The sequence below is a fragment of the Phaseolus vulgaris genome, chromosome 7, assembly GCF_051622355.1.
Source record: "Phaseolus vulgaris cultivar YP4 chromosome 7, ASM5162235v1, whole genome shotgun sequence".
Lineage (NCBI taxonomy): Eukaryota > Viridiplantae > Streptophyta > Magnoliopsida > Fabales > Fabaceae > Phaseolus > Phaseolus vulgaris.
Window position 1 is genome coordinate 22,321,358 of NC_143504.1, and position 23,554 is coordinate 22,344,911.

The 23,554-nt window shown below is 40.5% G+C and overlaps 1 pseudogene; it reads right to left on the reverse strand.

Moving 5' to 3' along the window:
* LOC150025832 (uncharacterized) overlaps positions 1-23,554 on the reverse strand; it is a 30,807-nt pseudogene that overhangs the window by 1,493 nt on the left and 5,760 nt on the right.

Consider the following 23,554-nt stretch of genomic DNA (forward strand, 5'->3'; position numbering starts at 1 on the left):
ACCGAAGTAGGTGGAAAGGCCGTGGGCCTTGAACTCGTTGGCAATAAGCTTGGCGGTGTCGAAAACCACCCCGAGTCCAGTTAAAACCTTGCATACCTCCTTGTCAGCGGAGACGAGTTTATCCAAGGCCTTGGGCTTGGTCGATATGGGCTTCTCCGACCAGTACAGGGGAAAGCCCTCCAGTGCAGTGGGGTCGAATTTGGTCGTACGCACCTTGAAGAACTTTCCCTTCCACCCCTTGAATGAGTTTTGGAAGAGGGTGAGGATGATGCGACCGGCGACGCCATAGAAGCTCATCCATAGACTCTTGCCCTGCTTCTTCACCTCGAAGAAGTGAAGGAAGCCGTCCACGGAAGTGGGAATGCCCAGGAACCCACAGAGAATTTGGAAGCCCCTGACGAACGCCCAGCTGTTGGGGTGAAGTTGGGCAGGGGCAATGTTGATCTTAGTGAGTAACTCCCTTTTGAAGGGAGTAAAGGGAAGGCACAGGCCCACTCGTTTGAATACCATTTGGTAGACGAAGAAGAAAGGACTTCCCCCAGTGGCCGTTTCGTCTACGCAAACGGGTTCCCCCCGCTTTACACGACATACGAAGATGTGGGAGTCGTGGGTCTTGTGGAATGCATTGAAATTGTAGAGCGTGGGGTCCCCCCTGTGGGCCTCAACGTCTTCGACGGAGGTTAATGTAGAGCACTCCGCAAGAAGTTCATCGGAGGCCCATCGGTATTCCTCCTTGTAGTTGGACCTGGGGGTGGTGGAGTAACAGTAGTCTTGGTTTTCGCCATCGACTCAAGAGCTGAAGAATGAAGAAAAAGAAAGGGCTCAGCGAAAAAGAGAAACCCTCAACGAACCCTACCCGCGCGAGCAAGAGGAAAAAGACATAGGAGCAGGAAAACACAAGAACGGGGCAATAAGGCAAGAAGATAAACAGTCCCAGGCAGTTCATTCACACACAAAGCAAAACAGCGAAGGAGAAGAGTCATTGAGGGCAAAAAGATCGTACCTTTGAGTATTGGAGTGTTCGGGAACAGATAGTGCGAAGGAGAAAACAGAGGTCGCGGAGAGAGAACTCGAGGAAGATGAACAGTGCTGAGAATGCGAAGAGAGCGAATGAAACAGTGGCTTCGAGCGCGGGGTTGAGTAACTTAAACGCTACGAAGGAAGCCCAAGGGGTATTAAATCAAGACCGTTCGATGAGTCCACGTGTCGCAGGATCATGCGCTCCCCGGGAGCGCAAGAGGCTTTGGATAGTGACCGCGTGAAGGGCCACGTGGCGAGTGATTAAGCGTGACCCAAAGCGTCAATTTTCCTGATTCAGAGGATGTCCCGTCACCCATTAAGAAGATGTCATGTGCCCAGGGAATGTCACGTCAACTGCTTGGGGAATGTCACGTCAGCAAGAATGACATGTCACCAGAGTGCCACGTGGATGGCGTGGGCGAGGCCTTAGTCTTTTTGCTCAAGACTGGGGGGCTTGTGTACCGTCCCGTCCCCGGGCGTTGAAATAGTAAAATGGCAACATAGTAAAATTGATTTTCAAACTAACACTTATGCTTTATTTGATGATTTCTATAGGTGGATGTTTGATCCAGGAGGACAAGTGATGGCATTTCATGAAGTTCTTCTTGAATCAATGTAGAGTATGGGGCGGAAGCAATGAATGAGAGTGAGCAAGATCCTCCTAAGAGTGGTGTTGATCTTGTAGGTCCATGTTAGGTATGGGTATTGAGTGGTTCGGCCAGCTCAAGGGAAAAAAATGAAGGAATTGAAGTTTAGAGCCTAGGATTCTAGGGAGAAGCAAAGTTGAGCACAAATTGGCAGCATAACTTTACTCACAATAAACTTGAAAATACAAGGTGTAGGCTCCTCCTTTTATAGGCTAAGGAGGACCATAATGCAACCCTAATGCTAGCCAAATGAAATGTAAATGTGAAGCACATGGGTGCACATGGCACATGGGTGCACAAATAAGCACATGGGGAGGGGTGTGTCTAGTTTTTATGCTCACCCCCCTCCATGGTCTTTCTAGAATGTTCACACAAATATGCTTTCTACACTACTCTAATTACTAAGCACCCCTAATGGGCCTTTATGTAACAATTACAAAGGTCTTCTCTTCCCAAAACCGTAGCTTTGACCCACGTGTATGTGAAGCTAGACGGTCTAGAAGGAATCCACATCATGGCCTAGACGCTCCTTATGTAGCCGCTCCTCATCATGGCCTAGACGCTCCTCTTCATGGGCTAGACGCTCCTTTTTGAGTCTAGACGCTCCTCATCATAGGCTAGACCGTCTAGTCTTGGAGGCTTGGCTTTCATCGTGTGGTGAGCTTGGGCCCTCCTCCATCAACAAGCTTTGGCGAAACAAGAGGCTGCTAGTCGAGATCAAGTCTGTAAATCTGAGGTGTGACCTTTTTCTACTATGACACCTCCTAAAAACTACACCTACACCACTCTCCTAACTCACATGGACAATGTGACTTTATTTTAAATTTTCACACTCCTTTATTTAATAACCACACCTCCTAAAACTATACAAGAGTGTTTCAAAGCTTGGCCTTGCCCCTCATGGGATGGACTTGGGCGCTTTGGGCTTTGGCCTTCTTTGGCTTGGGCTTGGGCTTTGGGCTTGGGCCTCATCTTTATTTTATGTCTTCTTTTAATTTTGAGAAGACTAGAAGGAAGAACTTTAAATGTGAGGGTGGATGTCCTTTTCCTCCATTAATAAAAGCCTCCTTTATTTGATTCTCATCAGATCTTCTCAAGAAGGAGGAGATGATGGACACCATCCAGCCACATCCATCCCCCTAGTTGAAGAAAAACTGTTGGATTTGAGGACAAATCCTTTTCAAGAGGGAGGGGATGATGGAAGAGGGCCAAGCACAACCTCATATAAAAAGACAAGAGACAAGACGTGAGCATCCAAAGCCAAACCAAGAGCGTCTAGGCCAAAGGAAGGAGTGTCTAGGCCAAAGTGAAGAGCGTCTAGCACAAGGTGGAAAGCGTCTAAAGGGAGAGCGTCTAGTAGGAAGGGTAGATCGTTTAGGACCTATTACTAGGTCCATGACCAAGTTAGGGATGTGAGACTTGGGCCAAGCTATGGATGGGAGAAGAAGCAACTTGTATATGCTACATGAAGGCTCATTATGGATAGCTTAGTATTAGTTGTGGTGCAAATAGCATAAACTTGATTCCATGAGACTTGACCTAGATTTTCTAAAGATTTGGTCACTTTCTAGAAGGATTCTCCACATGGCCATGTGCTCCATGTGATGTAAATTTGCATTTCATTTTGATTAGCATTAGGGTTGCATTATGGTCCTCCTTAGGCTATAAAAGAAGGAGCCTACACCTTGTATTTTCAAGATTAAATTGAGTAATGTCATGCTGCCCATTTAGTGCCAAACTTTGCTCCTTGCCTAGCCTCTAGGTTTTAATCTTCCTTTCACCACCTACAAAGGGGCTGGCCGAACCTCCCCATTTCCACACTCTTCATGCACCTTCAAGGTCACCACACCTCTTAGGAGGACCTTGTTCATCTCTTCCATTAAGCTTCCGCACCATCTTCAACCAACATCCAAGAAGAGCTCATAGGAAATCCATCACACGTGGGAGGAAGATCCTTGGCATCCAAGGTAGTACGTGCAGGCTTTTACTGGCTGACGGTAAGGGAAGACTGCGTTCGATACGCCCAGCGTTGCAAGCAGTGTCAGATGCACGCTGATTGGCACAAGGCGCCGCCAGAGGAGCTGAGATCCATACACAGCCCATGGCCTTTCCATACTTGGGGAATTGATATCCTAGGTCCGTTCCCACTGGCGATAAGGCATATGAAGTACTTAATCGTTGCCATCGAGTACTTCACTAAGTGGATAGAGGCAGAACCAGTGGCACATATCACTGCGCACAAGGTACATCACTTTGTTTGGAAGAACATTGTGTGTCGTTTTGGGGTGCCGAGGCGTCTCATTTCAGATAATGGTACCTAGTTCGCGAGCCAACAATTGGGGAAGCTGTGTACAGAAGTAGGAATCAAGCAGGTGTTTGCATCAGTTGAACACCCCCAGACGAATGGACAGGTCAAGTTAGCAAATAGAGTTTTGTTGAGGGGTTTGCAACGCAGATTAGAGAAGGCTAAAGGGGCGTGGACAGAAGAAGTACCAAGGATCGTATGGGCTTACCGCACCACGCCTCAATCTTCCACCATGGAGACGCCTTTCAGCCTAGTGTATGGGTCGGACGCCATGATCCCAGTGGAGATCCACGAGAGCTCGCCTCGTTTCCTAGGTTTCGTGGCAGAAGAGTCCAACGAAGAAAGGAATATGAACCTGGATCTGATAGACGAAGCTAGAGAAGAGGCGAGAATTAAGACTGAGGCTGTGAAAAGAAGAGTGGAGCGTCAGTACAGCTCTAAGGTGAAACTGCGACAATTCCAGGTTGGTGATCTGGTCATGAGGAAGGTGCATCCTTACGAGTTGTAAAACAAGTTGTCTCCCAAGTGGTCTGGACCGTTCAGAGTAATCAAAGCCAAAGGGAATGGTTCATATAAGTTAGAGACTCTAGAAGGAGGCCCCATGATGGCATATTCATGAAGTTCTTCTTGGAATCATGTGAAAAATGGTGCGGAAGCCATGGATGTAAATGTGCAAGATCCTCCTAGGAGCTATGGTGATCTTGAAGGTGCATGATGTGTATGGAAGTAGGGAGGTTCGGCCAGCCCTATGGTAGGTGAGGAAGATGAAGATTAGAGCCTAGAAACTAGGTAGAAGCAAAGCATGGCACAATGTTGGCAGCATAACTTTACTCTCATTAATCTTCAAAAATACAAGAGATGGCTTCTCCTTTTATAGCCAAGGAGGTCGTAAATCCTAAGCTAATTACACATGAAATGTGAGCAAAATGAAATGCAAATGAGAAGGAACATGGCACATGGACCACATGGCCGGTCATGTCTGCTAAGGTTCTAGAATATGCACAAAATCTAGGGTAAATCACAAATAAGACAAGTTTGTGCTTTCTAACTCTACACTAATTACTTAGCCATCCCTAATGGGCCTCCATGTAACATATACAAGGTCTTCTCTCTTCCATCCGTGGCTAGGTCCATTTGGGCGTGAATATGCTTAGCCATTGACCTTGTAATAGGGCCTAGACGGTCTAGGCCTCCTCCTAGACGCTCCATGTGTAGCCTCCCCTCATCATGTCCTAGACGCTTTCTCCTTGAGTCTAGACGCTCGTCACGGTCTAGTCTTGGGTCTTGGCTTCCATGGTGAGGTGTGCTTGGCCCTCCTCCATCATCCCCTCCCCCTTGGAAAGGATTTGCCTCAAATCCAGCTCGTCCTCGTCGTCATTGGAACCTACAAATGGAGAGAGATCAATCACATTAAAAGTGTCATGTACTCTATATTCAAGAGGTAGGTCCAATTTATATGCATTGTTATTGATTCGCTTGAGGACATGAAAGGGTCCATCACCTCGGGGACTTAGTTTGGACTTCCTTTGAGTTGGAAATCTATCTTTGCGAAGGTGAACCCAAACTAAGTCTCCTTCCTCAAAAATTATTTCTTTCTTCCCTTTATTGTTGTATTTTGTGTACTTCTCATTTTGTTGTTATATTTGGAGTTTAATCTTCTCATGCATTTTCTTCACAAAGTCGGCTTTGATTACTCCTTCCTTATGCACAAATTCTTGTGGATTAGGAAGAGGTAACAAATCCATGGGTGTGAGAGGATTAAAACCATATACTACTTCAAAAGGAGAAGCATTAGTAGTCTTGTGAACTACTCGATTGTAAGCAAATTCAATGTGGGGAAGAGACTCATCCCAAGATTTGTGGTTGCCCTTCATGATAGCCCTAAGCATAGTCCCAAGAGATCTATTGACTACTTCAGTTTGGCCATCCGTTTGAGGAAGACAAGAAGTTGAAAATTGTAGTCTTGTTCCAAGTTTGCCCAAAAGAGTTTTCCAAAAGTGGCTTATAAACTTGGGATCTCTATCGAATACTATACTTCTAGGGAGACCATGAAGTCTCACCACTTCTCTAAATAAGAGTCTAGAAATTTTTTGAGCATCATCTACCTTGTGGCAAGGAATAAAATGGGACATTTTGCTAAAACGGTCCACTACCACAAAGATAGAGTCATGGCCTCTTGCAGTCCTAGGAAGTCCTAAAATGAAATCCATGCTAATGTCTTCCCAAGGAGCATTTGCAATCGGCAAAGGGGTGTAGAGTCCATGAGGCATTGTTCTAGACTTTGCCTTTAAACATGAGATGCATCTAGAACAATGTCTTTGGACGTCTTTCCTCATGTGTGGCCAACAAAATTTTTCTTTTAAAAGGTCTAGAGTCTTATCAACTCCAAAACGGCCCATGAGACCCCCTCATGTGATTCTTTGACAAGGAGTTTCCTATGTGTGCCTTGGGGAATGCAAAGTTTTCCTTCTTTAAAAAGATATCCCTCGGACACATAGTAACCTCCTTGCTCTCTATGTTGACATTGGGCATAGATGGATGAGATTTCTTGATCTTCTTGATAAATCTCTCTTATGTGATCAAATCCAAGAATTTGGGCACCCAATTTTGAAAAGAGTGTATCCCGCCTTGAAAGAGCATCGGCCACTATATTGGTGCTTCCTTTCTTGTATTTGATTACATAAGGAAATTGTTCAAGAAATTCCATCCATTTAGCATGTCTCTTGTTGAGCTTGTGTTGCCCCTTTAAATATTTTAAAGGCTCGTGATCACTATGGATTACAAATTCTTTGGACACAAGGTAGTGTTCCCAAGTTTTTAGGGCTCGCACAAGAGCATAGAGCTCTTTGTCATATGTGGGGTAGTTGAGGGTGGCACCATGGAGTTTTTCACTAAAATATGCAATGGGGTGCCCACCTTGCAACAAAACCGCACCTATGCCTACCCTCGATGCATCACATTCTATCTCAAAAGTTTTGGAAAAATTTAGAAGAGATAGAATTGGTGCATTGGTGAGTTGAGCTTTTAGCCTTTGGAAGGCTTGCTCATGCTTTTCATTCCAACAAAATGCAACATCTTTTTTAACAAGTTCATTCAAAGGAGAAGCTAGACTAGAAAAATTAGGCACAAACCTTCTATAGAAGCTAGCTAACCCATGAAAACTTCTTACATCACTTACATTTTGTGGAGTGGGCCACTCTCGGATGGCTTTGATTTTCTCGGGGTCTACATGCACCCCCCTTTTGTTGACAATGAAACCTAAGAAAACTACATTATCTACACAAAAGGTACACTTATCCCTATTGGCAAAAAGACTATTTTTCCTAAGCACTAGAAGAACTTCCCTAAGGTGACTTAGATGGTCTTCTAGGGTTTTACTATACACTAGGATATCATCAAAATAAACTACTACATATTTACCTATGCAATCTCTCAAGGTGTGATTCATAAGCCTCATGAATGTACTTGGGGCATTAGTGAGCCCAAATGGCATTACCAACCACTCATATAATCCAAATTTGGTCTTAAAAGCGGTTTTCCACTCATCACCTTCTTTGATTCGAATTTGGTGATATCCACTTTTAAGGTCAATTTTGGAGAATATGGTTGACCCATGTAATTCATCAAGCATATCATCAAGCCTTGGGATTGGATGCCTATACTTGATGGTGATGTTGTTGATTGCTCGACAATCACAACACATGCGCCATTTTCCATCCTTTTTGGGCACCAATAAGACAGGTACAGCACAAGGGCTTAGGCTCTTTTGAACTCAACCCTTCTCCAACAAGTCTTGAACTTGTGATTCTATCTCCTTGGTTTCCTCGGGGTTTGTTCTATAAGCAGGCCTATTTGGTAGGCTTGCCCCCGGAATGAAGTCAATTTGATGTTCTATACCTCTAATGGTAAGGAGTCCAATGGGCCCCTCATTAGAGAATATATCTTCAAATTCACTTAAAAGTTTTTCTATTGGAGGAGGCAGATTCATGAGTTCACTACTTGTGGCAGTGCATGTAAGTGCTCCTTTACAAAAGACAAGGCTTGGTTGTTCAACAAGAAGCAAATTTTCAAAAACGTTTTCAAAAGATTTTTCTTGTTGAGCAACCTTGTGGGAAGGAACACTCTTCTCCCACGCCTTCCTATCCCTAAGGATTTTCTTTTTTTCTAGCACTCTTTTTTTTTGTTTTCCTCATCCCTCTTATGTTTCATTTGTATTTGGTCTTTCAGCACTTGAGAATGTGGTAAAGGACTAAGTACAAATTTCTTATGTTTGTGGGTGAAGGAAATCTCGTTAGTGAGACCATCATGCAAGGTTTTATTGTCAAATTGCCATGGTCTCCCTAATAAGATGTGGCAAGCTTCCATAGGCACTACATCACATAAAACTTTGTCTTTGTAGTTCCCTATGGAAAACTTGATTTCCACTTGCTTGTCTACATTTAGTTCCCCATTTTCATTAAGCCATTGAAGTTTGTAAGGTTTTGGGTGAGGAACTATTTGTAGATTAAGCTTTTCCACCATTCTAGCACTACAACAATTACAACTAGATCCACTATCCACAATGAGGGAACATATGTTTTCTAAAACATTGCATCTTGTATGAAATATGTTCTCTCTTTGTGTTTCCATGGATGTGCTAGGGTGATTGTTGAGGGTTCTCCTAATCATAAGCAATTCTCCCTCTAGTGGAGCTACCCTCTCATCCTCTCCCCCTTCCTCTCTCTCACTAGGCTCATCCTCGCCACTAGTGTATTCATCTACACCCTTAAGAAACAAAGTCCTTTGGTTTGGGCATTGTGCTTGCACATGCCCTCTACCATAGCACTTGAAACACTTAACATCTCTAGCTCGGATGGGTGGGGTTGAGGTTTCTTTGGTTAAGGGTTTGGTAGGTTCTTTTGGTTTTTCTTTTGATGTACTACCCTCCCTTCTAAACTCTTTCTTGGGATAAAAGCTAGAGTAGGAACTCACCCTTTGACTTGAAGTTTTGCGCAAGATTTGTTGTTCAACTTTAATGCAAAGTTGAACCAAGTCATTCAAGTCTTGGTAAGGTAGGAGTTCTACTCTATCTCTTATCTCAAGTGATAGGCCACTAAGGAACCTAGCAATGGTGGTGTCCTCTTATTCCCTAATGGATGCTCTCATCATGTAGAACTCCATTTTTTGCCTATACTCTTCCACACTCATGTTCTTTTGTTGGAGTCTTTGGAGCTTGTCCATCAACTCCCTTTGGTAGTAGGAAGGTATGTGGCGACGTCTTAGGGCTCCTCTAAGGTCATTCCAATATGCAATGGAAGGTTCCCTATGAAGACGTCTTTCTCTTTCGAGAGAGGTCCACCAATACATGGCATTCCCTTGGAAACTAAGGGCGACTAGGGGTACCTTTCGTTCCTCACTCACCCTATGGCAAGCAAAGAGTTGTTCTACTTTCATCTCCCAATCTAGATAGATTTCTACGTTTTCCTTACCATGGAAGTGAGGTAGATCTACTCTAACCTCCCTTGGCCCCTCTTGGTCCCTTTGCCTATTTCTTCTAGGGGGTGGTTGGTAATAGTCATTGATTCTAAGGCTCCCCTACCCAAGAGACTCATTACTCCTAGATGCATGAGTATGAGATTTCTTTGATTTTTGTAATTTTTGTGATTTCTATTCTTGGGATTTAGCCACCTCATTAATTTTAGTCTCATTCTCCAATTGTCAAAAATAAATCATTTGCACAGCTTGTGAAACTTCTTTCAAAAGAGTTTTTATAGATTTTACTTCACTTTTGATAGACTTTGGAGAGTGAGGAGAAGAAGACATGGCTAAAGTTTTGTGTATACAAGTATTTTACTTTGAGAAAATTTAGGAAAGTCAAAGAAGGTAGTTTTCCAGGTAAGGGAGGTGAGTCACAGAGGACTACTTAAGTACCAAGCCTTTGCCTTAGCCAAAAACTATCCCTCAATGTCTTCACACAAAGCTTTCTCTTAGTAAACTACTTAGAACACAATGAAGTTGAGAAATCAGATTTTAATGCAAGAAAACAATGCAAGCTAACTAATGAACCAAGCAAAAATGAATTAACAAAGCTTAAACAAAGCAATCACACATGCAAAGCGTAGCTAATTAGGCAAGTAAACGTAATTAAAAAACAATTAACAATTGCTAATTAGAAAATTCTATACTAGTCGGCCCTAGGAGAGGCTTCTTGGACACTTGGAGCCCTTGAAGACACACTCACCGTCTAATCACGTAATTAAAGAAGTAATTAACACAAGTTAAGTTGCAAAGAAAAAGTAAGAAAACTCCCTTTGTTGATCCTTTTTTGCTATTGGCACTTCCTTGGTTGTCTTTTCTTGTTTGGCCCTCAAAGTGTTTGTGGTGTTTTGAGAAGTGTTTGATTCTGCCTTTGCCTTTGATTCCCCTTAGAATTAAGGACTTAATTCTCCAATTCCAGCACCTATCAAGAAGACTAGACCTTACTCAAGTCAAATTTCCACTCAAATAAGCACCAATTGAGAATGATTTCCAGCACCAAATTTAGAGGTCAAAGAATGAAAGTAAGAAATAATTAAATTGGAAAAACAGTACCACACAAATGGAGTTATATATCAAATAAAGGAGGCTTTTATTAATGGAGGAAGAGGACATCCACCCTCACATTTGAAGTTCTTCCTTCTAGTCTTCTCAAAATTAAAAGAAGAAATAAAATAAAGATGAGGCCCAAGCCCAAAGCCCAAGCCCAAGCCCAAGAAGGCCAAAGCCCAAAGAGCCCAAGTCCATCCCATGAGGGGCAAGGCCAAGCTTTGAAATACTCTTGTATAGTTTTAGGAGGTTTGGTTATTAAATAAAGGTGTGTGAAAATGTAAAATAAAGTCACATTGTCCATGTGACTTAGGAGAGTGGTGTAGGTGTAGTTTTTGGGAGGTGTCATAGTAGAAAAAGGTCACACCTCCCATGTGACTTGTTTTTGGTGGGAATTTCAAATGAGTTTATTTGAAATTTCCCACCTATTTTTCAGCACCTTAGGCTATAAATAGAGGTGCTTCCTTTGTAAAATTCAGATTTGAATTTATCTAAAGAAACTATACTCAAAATTGGAGTGAGCATTTGGAGAGTTTTGAGCTTCTATTCTAGTCTTATCTTGAAGGACCATGGTTTCCTCAAGTGGCGACTTGCACACTCATCTAGGAGCATCCATACTTCTAGTGGCGTGATCATCCAACCATTCTTCCATCTTCATGAGCATTCTCTTCTCCTTCCTTTCTTCTTCTTCAATTGTTCATGTTGCATTGTGTTTTGAGTTGTTTTTAGTTTCGGTTCTTCCAATTTCCAGCACCTATATTCTGTTTTGTTTCTTAATTCTGTTCGGTACAATTGATTGTGGTTTAATTCTGTTCGGTCTTCTCTTTTTAAAATTCCTTTGTTGATTCAATTTGACAATATTTGGTTCATCCAAATGAGTTTGGGATTTGGTACTTGTTATTGGTGAGTTCTTGACTTAGAACCATGATCCAACTTCAAAGAAAGTGCCTCTATATTTTCCAGCTCAAGGTGATTCCTAAAAGTGTCAAGAATCTTGTTCTATGTGGCTATTGGAATCACATCACAAATGGAGTTATATTGTGACAACTAGAAAGAGTTCCAAGAATATTAGACAGGCAAATAAAGGTACTCAAATAAAGGTAGGCACACAAAATGAATCCTAAGAATAGCACTAGAATTAGATTGCAAAATTAAAAAAACAACACCACTGGAAAATTGTTGTGGGCTAGAGAACGTGTTTTTCCCCAATTTATGCTGAGCTGCCCTTTTAGAATTTGCCTTTGAAAATTGATATGCAAAAGATTCAAGATCTTAACTAAAATCACTCCAAACGCATGAACCATTTTTTTTTAATAAATTTTTCAAATTCAGTGTTCAGTTACGCCAACTGTAGCGCCCAGATTTGCACACTGTTTTTAAAATATTTATCATTTTTTTTTCTATTGACTCTTTTGAGCTGATTCTTTTTTTGTCTTTTCTGTAACACCTCAATCTTGCATAATCCAGAGAATAACAAATTTCTTATGAGGGAAAATAATTTTCTGAAACAAAACAGCCAGCACAGAGAATGTAAAACAGGGGATTCTGGAAAAACTGAAAAAAAAAACAGCAAGAGACCAAAAGATAAACACAATGAAATTAATGTAAAGGAATTTGTGTAGATCTAAACACAAATATGAACTCAAACTAAAAATAAAAGGCACCAAAAGATCAATATCACAGCAGTTTCAAATCAAGCAAAATTACCCAAAATCAAGAAACAATCAAGCCAAACAAAGGACTACTATGAGTTGATGACATTGTGGATGAACATGACTTGACAAAACATATATGGATTCAGAAATTAAAAGACTCAAAGAGCATAAAATGAACCAAATAAAAGTGCAAAAAGACTCAAATACCTAAAAGAAAAACAGCAACTCAAAGGTGTATGGAATCCTATCACAAATTGCACAAGGATTGTTCAAGATCAATTGAACAAAGTGCACCCGTTGGATCTTCCAAATAGCACACCAAAACAAAGTAAAAATTAAAAAACAACAAGACAATTATGGAAACAACATGAACAACATGAAATAAAGAAGAACTCAAAATGAAAAGACCAAGAACTACTCATCTTTGAAGAACCTATGCTCATGATACCAAATGATGGCATATTCATGAAGTTCTTCTTGGAATCATGTGAAAAATGGTGCGGAAGCCATGGATGTAAATGTGCAAGATCCTCCTAGGAGCTATGGTGATCTTAAAGGTGCATGATGTGTATGGAAGTAGGGAGGTTTGGCCAGCCCTATGGTAGGTGAGGAAGATGAAGATTAGAGCCTAGAAACTAGGTAGAAGCAAAGCATGGCACAATGTTTGCAGCATAACTTTACTCTCATTAATCTTCAAAAATACAAGAGATGGCTTCTTCATGGAGATCAAGCTCAAGAGGACATGGAGGCCAATCAACAAGATCAAGAAGAGGTGGAGGCACAAATGGAGGACGCCCATGGAGGTCAAAGTCCACCTCAAAGGATTACAAGAAGCATGTTCAAAGCTTTGGGAGCTAGAGGACATTTATTTTCTCTTTTTGTAATTTCTTTAGTTGAAGGTGCTTAGAGGGAAACATTAGAAACCTCTTTTGTTTTAGCATCTTTTAGGCTTTAGTTAGGAGCTTTAGGAGGGGGGTGTATTAGTAGATAGGTGTAGGTGTAGTTTTTGGGAGGTGTCATAGTAGAAAAAGGTCACACCTCCCATGTGACTTGTTTTTTGTGGGAATTTCAAATGAGTTTATTTGAAATTTCCCACCTATTTTTCAGCACCTTAGGCTATAAATAGAGGTGCTTCCTTTGTAAAATTCAGATTGGAATTAATCTAAGAAAACTCTACTCAAATTTTGAGTGAACTTTGGAGAGCTTTTGGAGCCTTCTTCTCTAGTCTTATCTTGATGGATCAATGGAGTCCTCAAGTGGCGGCATCACTCTTATCTAGGAGCATTCCACACTTCTAGTGGCGAGATCATCCAACATTCTTCCATCTTCATGAGCACTCTCTTCTCCTTCCTTTCTTCTCTTTCAATTGTTCATGTTGTCTTGTGTTCTTGAGTTTTTTTGGTTCGGTTTTTCTGTTTTTCCAGCACCTATGTTCTGTTCTTGCCTTTTAATTTCAATTCTGTTCGGTTCCTTTTAGTTTCTCCTCTTTTTTGGTTCAATTTGACTAAAATTGGTTCATCCAAATGAGTTTGGGATTTGGTACTAGTTTTTGGTGAGTTCTTGTCTTAGAACAAATGATCCAACTCTAAGAAAAGTGCCTCTATAATGTCCAACTCAAGGTGATTCCTAAGAAGGTCAAGAACCTTTCTCTATATGGCTAGTGGAATCACATCATGTGGTATCATGAGTCTTAGGTTCATTCTTGTTTAATTGTTGAGTTGTGTGCACTTTAATTTCAAGAGCTCTTTAATTTCTTGCAATTTAAGTTTCTGTTTTAGAATTTTAATTGAGTATTCTTGCTGTTTTTCTTTTGCACCAAGTGCTTGTGAAAAGGTTTATGGCACTCATAATTCTTATGAGTATGGTTGCTCTTTTGGAATGGCATTATCCTTCCTAGAGTTTACCTTAAGCTTCCTTTCACTTGTTGTTAAAATTTGTGATGTGTCTTTTAATTTTGTAATCATGTCAAGTTTTGTCTTAGTCATGTTATTCCATATTTGTCATTACTTCTAGTAGTACTTTTATTGTTTTGATTGTTTCTTGCTTTGGTGTCATATAATTTTCTGAATTGATGTTGATCCTTTGTGCATTTTCTTTTTAGAATTGAGTTCATACTTGTATTCTAGACCTATACAAGTTCCAATACATCTTTTTCTATTATGTCTTTGCTAGTTCATCATCCTGTTTTTTTATTTCTATTACGATTCCTCTGTTTCTAAAAAAAAGTGCTTACTGTTTTTCCTTATTGCAATTGATTTACTTACTGGAAAATTCTGAAATTCTGGATTTGAGATGTTCAAAGTGTTAGAAAAGAATATAAAAAAGAATCATTCAAAAATACGAAGTACACAAAAAATGATAAATAAAATAAAAAAAGTGTACAATTCTGCCGAAAAAAATACGGTAATCTGGCAGCGATTTTCAAAAATTTATTTCTCTCAATTGGCTTACTGTTTGTAATTGATTCCAGTGCCATTATTGAGTTAACATCTTGAAGTTTCTGTGGTTTAAATTTCATAATCCAGTTCGCTCTACATCATTCCAGTTAAATCAGTGAATATCAAGCACAGTTTGCCTTTTAAAAAAAAAATAAAAATTCCAGTAGCTAATTTTTTGTTTTCTTCATCTACTCTAGAACTTTTCCTTAAGTATTCTTTTGTGTGCCTACTTTTATCATTGAGTTCTTTATTTTCTTGATTGTGTTTCATTCTTACTCTTTGAGTTTGTCTCACATATAGTTTTCCTTTTGCAATTACCTTTCTTTGCTTATACCTTTTCTTGTTTGTCTTTATTGTTTCATTGGTTTTGTGGTGGTTGCTTTTGAGATTGGTGTGCTTGCTTTGACATCTTTCATTTGAGGATTCCAAGGCCTCAAGATCAGATTGGTGCAAGAACATTATTTCTTTGAGAGTGACCTCTTTTTCTACCTCATTTCACTTCGGCAGTTTCAATTGCAAAGCTCACTGTTTTTGCTAATTTTTTTAACTTGTTTGCTGTTTTGTGTGTTTGCTGTTTTTAATTACAAATGGCTGGATTTTCAAGTGATGCATCCTACAAGCAGAATTCTCCTTCCAAAACTTCAATTCTTAGTGAATTACATGAAGCTCAAAGAACAATTAGACGGTTGGAGGATAAAATGCAAAAGATGGAGGTCCAACAAGCTAGACCATCTCCTTCTATCCATGATGGACATCATTCTCATAGACCATCTTCAAGAGCTTCTTCAAATGATGTTGGCCGTGAAGATGAGCATAGGAGAAGGAGACCTCCACCCCAAGTCCACGGACAAAGACATCATCACCAAGGGGAAAGAATTCACTACGGCAATGGCTTCTATCATGATGCAAAGTCCAAGCTTCCTTCGGTCAAGTTACCTTGTTTTAATGGTTCTAGTGATCCAAATGTATATTTAGATTGGGAGGCTAAGTGTGAACAAATTTTTGAGATCCGTGAGATCCAAGATGAGCATAAGCTCAAGCTAGCCACCCTAGAGTTTAGTGATTATGCCATGAAATGGTGGCATGGAATTGTAAAGGACATTATCTATCACAAGGGTCCTCCCGTGGACTCTTGGAACTCTTTAAAGGATCACATGCGCGCTAGGTTTGTGCCCCCACATTTTAGGAAAGACCTCATGTTGAGACTCCAACGGTTTCAACAAGGCACGCTAAATGTGGATGAATATTATAAGGAGCTTCAGACGCTTGTGCTTAAAATTGAATTAGAAGAAAGTGAAGAAGCCATGGTTGCTAGGTTTGTGAGTGGTCTTAGGAAGGATATTCAAGACATTGTTGAGTTACAAGAGTATTCATCATTGGGCTCTTTAGTTCATCTTGCAATGAAGGTGGAAGCCACTCTTGCTAAGAAAAACTCTTTTAAAAATGCTTCCAATGATGGATACTACTCCAAGTCTTGGAGAAACAAAACTTCTTTTTCTAAACATCCTTCCAAAGATTCTTCTTTCAAACCCAAGGAATCTAAGCCATCAACTTCTAGACCTAAGTCTCCCACTAGAACATCTAATACTAAATGCTTTAAATGTATGGGTTATGGTCATATTGCTGCAAATTGTCCTTCCAAACGAAGTATGTACATGCATGAGGGCATTGTAGTTAGTGAGCATGATTCGGATTCTCCTAAGCATTCATTGCATTCTCATGCATCTAGTGAGGAAGAGAGTGAATGTCCACTTGAAGGGGACTTGTTAGTTGTGAGAAGACTTCTTGGACAAGTTTCACAACCTTTTGATGAAAGTCAAAGGGAAAATATTTTCCATACAAGATGTCTTATACAAAACAACATTTGTTCCTTGATAGTGGATGGGGGTAGTTGTGCAAATGTGGCTAGTACAAGAGTAGTAGATAAGCTTGGATTGCCTACTATCTCTCATACAAAGCCCTACAAATTACAATGGCTTAGTGAAGTAGGAGAAATAATTGTTAATAAACAAGTCCTCATCCATTTCTCCATTGGAAAATACAAAGATGAGGTATTATGTGATGTTGTGCCCATGGAAGCTACTCATGTTCTTTTGGGAAGGCCTTGGCAATTTGATAGAAAAGTTTTACATGATGGCTTTACCAACAAACTATCTTTTGAATTCCATGGTCACAAGGTTACTTTAAAATCTCTCTCTCCAAGAGAAGTCCATGAGGACCAAGTTATCATGAAGAAAAAGAGGGAGAGTGAAAAAGATAAAAAAGATAAGAGTTCTAAGCCTACACTCCTTGTGTCTAGGCGTGAAATTGAAAGGGAAATAGTGGCTCATCATCCTCTTTTTTTAGCCATCCCTTATCTTTTGAATTCCATGGTCACAAGGTTACTTTAAAATCTCTCTCTCCAAGAGAAGTCCATGAGGACCAAGTTATCATGAAGAAAAAGAGGGAGAGTGAAAAAGATAAAAAAGATAAGAGTTCTAAGCCTACACTCCTTGTGTCTAGGCGTGAAATTGAAAGGGAAATAGTGGCTCATCATCCTCTTTTTTTAGCCATCCCTAGAACTCTTAGAGTAGAATCACTTGTTGATAGTTCTCATTGCTTGGAAAATTTGGTAGAAGAGTTCCAAGATGTGTTTCAAGATCATCCAAATGGACTTCCACCTTTGAGAGGGATTGAGCACCAAATTGATTTGATACCGGGCTCTTCTTTACCAAATCGTCCAGCATATAGGACCAATCCAAGTGAAACCAAGGAAATTCGCCAACAAGTTGAGGCTTTGATTGAGAAAGGGTGGTTTTAAGATAGCATGAGTCCTTGTGCTATGCCTATCATCTTAGTGCCAAAAAAGGATGGCACATGGCGAATGTGTTCGGATTGTAGGGCCATAAATAAAATAACCATTAAGTATAGGCATCCCATACCTAGACTAGATGATTTGTTGGATGAATTACATGGTTCTAAAATCTTTTCAAAGATTGATCTTAAAAGCGGCTACAATCAAATCCGTATCAAACCGGGTGATGAATGGAAGACGGCTTTTAAGACCAACTTTGGTTTATATGAGTGGTTAGTTATGCCTTTTGGTTTAACTAATGCACCAAGTACCTTCATGCGCCTCATGCATCATGTTCTTAGACCTTTCATTGGTAAGTTTGTTGTGGTTTACTTTGATGACATTCTCATTTATAGCTTATCTTTGAATGACCATAGGTTGCATGTTAGGCAAGTTTTGGAAACCCTTAGGAAGGAACATTTGTATGCTAACCTTGCTAAATGTATGTTTGCTCTTGATCATATAGAATTCCTAGGGTTTGTTGTGAGTTCTAAAGGGGTCCATGTGGACAAAACAAAGGTGGTGGCCATTCAAAATTGGCCTACACCGAAATCTTTGAATGAGGTCCGAAGTTTTCATGGGCTTGCTTCTTTCTATAGAAGATTTGTCCCAAACTTTGGTACCATTGCCGCACCACTCAATGAAATAGTGAAAAAGGATGTGGTCTTTCATTGGGGAGAAGCACAACAAAATGCTTTTGATACTTTGAAAGAAAAATTGACTAATGCTCCCATCTTGGCCCTTCCTAATTTCACTAAGACATTTGAGATTGAGTGTGATGCTTCAAGCATAGGTATTGGGCTGTTCTCCTTCAAGAGGGCCACCCCACAGCCTATTTTAGTGAGAAATTGAAGGGAAGTCATCTCAACTATTCCACCTATGATAAGGAATTATATGCACTTGTTAGGGCTTTGTTTACTTGGCAACACTATCTTTTTCCCAAAGAGTTTGTGATACATAGTGATCATGAATCTCTTAAATATTTGAAAAGCCAAAACAAACTTAACAAGAGGCATGCTAAGTGGGTGGAATTCATTGAGCAATTTCCTTATGTGATCAAACACAAGCAAGGCAAAATAAATATTGTGGCGGATGCTCTTTCTAGAAGATACACCTTGCTAAATCTTTTAACCTCTCAATATCTTGGTTTTGATCACATTAAGGAACTTTATCATGATGACCTTAATTTTTCTCCCATCTATCAAGAGTGTCTTAAAGGAGGACACAAAGACTTTTTTATTCAAGATGGCTTTCTTTTTAAAGGAAAACGTCTTTGTGTTCCCCAAAGCTCTATTAGATTATCTCTTGTTAGAGAAGCTCATGAGGGGGGTTTAATGGGACATTTTGGGGTTGCTAAAACTTTGGATGTGTTGCATGAACATTTCTTTTGGCCACATATGCATAAACATGTTCATAGTTTGTGTGATAAATGCATAGCTTGCCGCAAAGCTAAGTCTAAAATGCATCCCCATGGTCTTTATACTCCTCTTCCTATCCCTTCAATGCCTTGGGTAGATATATCTATGGATTTCATCTTAGGCTTACCCAAGACATCAAAGGGAAAGGACTCCATTTTTGTGGTAGTGGATCGTTTTTCAAAGATGGCTCACTTTATTCCTTGCCACAAAGTGGATGATGCATGCCACATTGCAAACCTCTTCTTTCAAGAAGTGGTTCGCTTGCATGGGATTCCTAGGTCTATAGTGTCCGATAGAGATCCTAAGTTCTTGAGTCACTTTTGGAAGACCTTGTGGGGCAAGCTTGGAACTAAGCTTTTATTTTCTACCACTTGCCACCCACAAACTAATGGTCAAACCGAGGTGGTGAATAGAACTTTGGGACAACTATTGAGATGCTTTATTTCGGGGAATCCTAGAGTGTGGGAGAATTTACTACCCCATGTTGAGTTTGCATATAACCGAGTAGTAAATTCTACCACCTCCCATTCTCTTTTTGAGGTGGTCTATGGGTTTAATCCCCTAACACCTCTTGATCTTCTTCCTATTCCCCTTCTTGGAGATGTCTTGTGCAAAGATGGGGATGAAAAGGCTTCTTTTGTGAAAACTTTGCATAAAGACATCAAGAAGAGAATTGAGAAGAAGGTTGGCAAGTATGCTGAACTTGCCAATAAAAGGAGAAAAGCATTGTTGTTTGATGAGGGCGATTGGGTTTGGCTTCACTTGAGGAAGGATCGTTTTCCTACTCAAAGGAAGTCCAAACTAATGCCTCGAGGGGATGGACCTTTCCAAGTCCTCAAGAGGATTAATGACAATGCTTATGAGTTAGATATGCCTGATACATTCTTAGGTAGTCATACTTTTAATGTCAGCGATCTAACTCCCTTTTCTGTAGGTCTCCAGAATTCGTGGTCGAATTCTCTCCAACTCGGGGATTATGATGGAGATCAAGCTCAAGAGGACATGGAGGCCAATCAACAAGATCAAGAAGAGGTGGAGGCACAAATGGAGGACGCCCATGGAGGTCAAAGTCCACCTCAAAGGATTACAAGAAGCATGTTCAAAGCTTTGGGAGCTAGAGGACATTTATTTTCTCTTTTTGTAATTTCTTTAGTTGAAGGTGCTTAGAGGGAAACATTAGAAACCTCTTTTGTTTTAGCATCTTTTAGGCTTTAGTTAGGAGCTTTAGGAGGGGGGGTGTATTAGTAGATAGGTGTAGGTGTAGTTTTTGGGAGGTGTCATAGTAGAAAAAGGTCACACCTCCCATGTGACTTGTTTTTGGTGGGAATTTCAAATGAGTTTATTTGAAATTTCCCACCTATTTTTCAGCACCTTAGGCTATAAATAGAGGTGCTTCCTTTGTAAAATTCAGATTGGAATTAATCTAAGAAAACTCTACTCAAATTTTGAGTGAACTTTGGAGAGCTTTTGGAGCCTTCTTCTCTAGTCTTATCTTGATGGATCAATGGAGTCCTCAAGTGGCGGCATCACTCTTATCTAGGAGCATTCCACACTTCTAGTGGCGAGATCATCCAACATTCTTCCATCTTCATGAGCACTCTCTTCTCCTTCCTTTCTTCTCTTTCAATTGTTCATGTTGTCTTGTGTTCTTGAGTTTTTTTGGTTCGGTTTTTCTGTTTTTCCAGCACCTATGTTCTGTTCTTGCCTTTTAATTTCAATTCTGTTTGGTTCCTTTTAGTTTCTCCTCTTTTTTGGTTCAATTTGACTAAAATTGGTTCATCCAAATGAGTTTGGGATTTGGTACTAGTTTTTGGTGAGTTCTTGTCTTAGAACAAATGATCCAACTCTAAGAAAAGTGTCTCTATAATGTCCAACTCAAGGTGATTCCTAAGAAGGTCAAGAACCTTTCTCTATATGGCTAGTGGAATCACATCACTTCTCCTTTTATAGCCAAGGAGGTCGTAAATCCTAAGCTAATTACACATGAAATGTGAGCAAAATGAAATGCAAATGAGAAGGCACATGGCACATGGACCACATGGCTAGTCATGTGTGCTAAGGTTCTAGAATATGCACAAAATCTAGGGTAAATCACAAATAAGACAAGTTTGTGCTTTCTAACACTACACTAATTACTTAGCCACCCCTGATGCGCCTCCATGTAACATATACATGGTCTTCTCTCTTCCATCCGTGGCTAGGTCCACTTGGGCGTGAATATGCTTAGCCATTGACCTTGTAATAGGGCCTAGACGGTCTAGGCCTCCTCCTAGACGCTCCATGTGTAGCCTTCCCTCATCATGTCCTAGACGCTCTCTCCTTGAGTCTAGACGCTCATCACGGTATAGTCTTGGGTCTTGGCTTCCATGGTGAGGTGTGCTTGGCCCTCCTCCATCACCCCATCCCACGTAGTTGGAATGCGGCGAATTTAATGTTTTATTTCAGTTGAAATTTTGTAAAGAGGACACTCTTTTTCCCTCCCGGGGGTTTTTTAATGAGGTCACCCAAATAAAGAAAAGAGAAGTTTAAGATATTCCTGCCTTAGTTTTTCCCTCTCATGTAAGATCAAATATTAAAGAAACAAAGACAAAGATTCAAGGCGTCGCCAAGAGGAGGCATCACCAAGATAAGGCGTTGCCAAGAGGAGGCGTCGCCAAGATAAGGCGTCGCCAGGAGGAGGTGTCATCAGGTGTAGGCATTGCCAGGTAGAGGAGCAGACGTCAGAATTCAAAGTAGTAAAAGCACATTCAAGGTATGTTTCGCATAAGTTAAAATCCGGGTGCCTGGTCCCTGAGCAGGGGTTAAGGGATTCCTTCGGGACGCCCCCTCCTCAGGTATGAATAGCTAGCCCCGGTATCAGATGTTCAGTATAAGTTAAAATCCGGGTGTCTAGTCCCTGAGCAGGGGTTAAGGGATTCCTTTGGGACGCCCCCTCCTCAGGTATGAATAGCTAGCCCCGGTGTCTGGTGTTTTAGACACCCTGAGGACGATACGGCGTTGCTGTAGTAGACCTTTCTTCAGGTGTGGGCACCAAACACAAAGACATAAGGGCTAAGTTGCCCTGGCGTTCTAGACACTCCATGGACGATACGGTGCTGTTGTATAGGCCTCTCCATGGGCGTGGGCACCAGAGCGCGACTTTTGTCCAAAGTGAATAAATACGCTGAGGACACCCAAAGCAGGTCTCTCCTCGAGCGTGGATACCCAGTACAGGTAAAGATAAGTCCTCCTCGTCCTCGAGCGATGTCGAGGCCCAGATGAACAGATAAGTCCTCCTCGCCCTTGAGCGATGTCAAGGCCAGAAAAGAGATGAGAGCAAGACCTTTGGTAGTAAGTGCCCGAGGGCTCGAAATAGGTAAGGTAGAGAGCAAACTGAAAACTTTCACGAGCCGAGAAGGCCAGAGAAAATCAAAAGATCAAGAAGAAGAAGAAACGTGAAAGCGCAAGTTGCCAGAGGCCAGAAAGTACGTGAAGTTTGTTGAACCAAGTGGTGTTCAAGTTTTGAAGAATCCAAATCTTTTGAAGGATGTTGAAGCCTCTGCTGTGCTTGATGTTGTTGTGCTGGTTTAGCTTAGTTCTGGGGTAGTTTGGATGTTGTAATCCATCCTTTGATTAAATCTAAAGCATAAGCATCTCAATCTTTATGAAAGTAAAATGTTTTCAAACTAAGTTAAAACAACAGATTGTTTTGTCGAAAAATCCGATTGTTTATACTTAGGTGTTTTGAGAAAAAGATTGAAAACTATTTTTAAAATGGTTGAACTGTTAAGTACCAAAACAACCGATTGATTCGAGGAAACAACCGATTGTTTGTTTTGGGACCATAACAGAAAAACTGTTTTATCTTTGACTGAGCTTTAAATGTTTTAACTACTTAAGCTCCAGTCATTAAATGTTTTGACCAATCTTTTAATGTAATTTAAGAGTTTGTTAAGATTTGATAACAAACTACATCTTTGAATAAATTCAGAAAAACAGATTTAACATTTAATCTTTGACAAGTTTTTGCTAAGAGTTTTTGAGTTTTTCAAAGAGCTGAGATTGCTAAGAGTTTGTGATTGATCAAAGTGTATGGAATAGGATTCTGCTTGTATTGATTTTAGATTATCTTCTGTACCATGTGTAATCCTTGTACTTTGTAAAACAAGTTTTGTTTCTGTGTTTGCTGAGATTGGCTGTGTGTTCTTGAGGGGATCAAGATCAGCAATCTTAGTGTTGGTGTGTTAGCCAAAGAGAGTGTGTTTCTTGAGGTGTTCAAGGTCATTCTCTTGGTTGTTGTGTAAGTGATCAAGGTTTGGTTGCTTAGTGGTTTCCTCAGGGTTCTGAGAAGACTGGATGTAGCTTTGGGTTTGGAGTGAACCAGTATAAACAATTGTGTACAATCTCTCTATCTCTAACTCTTTAAATTCAGGTTTTTTTTGTTTGCTGGTATAAACAACCGATTGTTTTTCTGGTACTGCAGCTTTTGCTTGCTATTTTGGAGAACTGAATTTCTGAATCAATTGTTTCCTGAGATAATTCCATTCTTGTTTTAAAAGTTTGCGAAAATCCTCTTTAAACAATTCACCCCCCTCTAGTTTAAAGCCATCTATTCTAACAATTGGTATCAGAGCTTGGTTGTTGAAAGTTATTCAAGTTGATCCTAAAAATCTTTTTTAAATGGCTGATAGACTA